At 36.1% G+C, this 1,433-nt stretch overlaps 1 non-coding gene across 1 annotated transcript; it reads left to right on the plus strand.

Annotated features, from left to right (window-relative positions):
• Positions 1–947: 947 nt before the first annotated feature.
• On the plus strand, positions 948–1,020 carry trnak-cuu (transfer RNA lysine (anticodon CUU)). Its single transcript has one exon. It is a non-coding gene; the product is annotated as a tRNA-Lys (tRNA).
• Positions 1,021–1,433: the final 413 nt, after the last annotated feature.

The raw sequence follows: 1,433 nt of genomic DNA on the forward strand, positions 1-1,433 counted from the left end.
TTGGTAGAAACCAAGCGACGTCAGTAGACACGTGCCTGTACTCCCCCAGCCAATGGTTCGTTCTGGTTTTATTCCCGAGTAATGTGATTGGTTGGCTGCCTGCTCCTGCTACAGCTGATCCCTGAAGGGCCCAGAACACATGAAATCAGATATATATCAATATATCAATCAGTTTAATAATTAAGATTATGTAAAAAGTTGAGTAAAAAGTGCAACTGTGCTGCATGAGAGCAGAGAATGGAAGGTTGGATAAATCCATTTATTATTATTATTATTATTATTATTACTATTGTTGTTGTTGTTGTTGTTGTGTTATTATTATTATTATTATTATTATTATTATTAGCGACTAGAAATAATGACTTATTCCTAATAAGTGTAAAACAATTCAATTTGATAATGTGATAATGTTTTCTGGTGTGGAAGTGTCTGGAACCTGATGGAATGCAGCGGTATGTGGTACAAAATGCTTTACTGTGTGTTCATACATGATGCCTATGATAGTGTGAACCGAAATGAGTAACTTGTACTTACACTTTTCCTGTCAGTGTGGTTCTTTTTTCAGGCAGTAGGCCTATAAGCATTTTATTTTATGTTTAGTTCATACATGGAGGCTATAAGCTAAACATTTGTAAGTTTCATCTAGAAAACTCAGAATCACCTAAGGATGTGACCTGCTTTCAAAACAAGATAAGATGTTCCTTTATTGATCCCTGTGGGCAATTCACGTTTGACGCAGCAGCATAGTGGAATTAAGAGCAAAAAGTACAGAACTGTTAAAAATGCAATAAAGAAAAATACAATAAAAATATTCTAAAGATATAGAAAATATAAGAACCATAATGAAAATCATAAGTGACCCTGTCTGTCAGCCTACATCCTATGTAGCGATCAATGTAGTGCGGGCGCCCCTAGAGTTGAAGGTAGATATGACTGGATGTGAAGCAGCCCGGCTAGCTCAGTCGGTAGAGCATGAGACTCTTAATCTCAGGGTCGTGGGTTCGAGCCCCACGTTGGGCGAACAATTTTAACTGAAAAGTGATGTTTATGGAGGAGTCGACTAAGTTTGACTATGATATTTTCTTTCAGTGCTAAATCGAAGCAGTACAGTAGAAGGAGCATGCAATCATATAGTGATGAATATGTATAAACCAGTGTAACAGCCTGATTTATACACAACCTTCCAGCACTGCTATAGTGATGTTCAGTGATCGAAAATGTTCTTGTATCATACCCTGACTTGTGCACACTTATGTGTAGATATCTGTTCTCACTTTGACATAAAAGGATTGATCAGTGTCAAATGAATCAGTGTTTTAACGCAATCAAACATGTGAACTTGAATATGTTTAATATTATTTATTTATACTAATTATTTGTACCGTACAGCACAAATATAAATGTTTCTCCGTGTGGATCATCCATCTTGTTGT

The sequence above is a fragment of the Dicentrarchus labrax genome, unplaced genomic scaffold, assembly GCF_905237075.1.
Source record: "Dicentrarchus labrax unplaced genomic scaffold, dlabrax2021, whole genome shotgun sequence".
In the NCBI taxonomy this organism is placed as follows: domain Eukaryota; kingdom Metazoa; phylum Chordata; class Actinopteri; family Moronidae; genus Dicentrarchus; species Dicentrarchus labrax.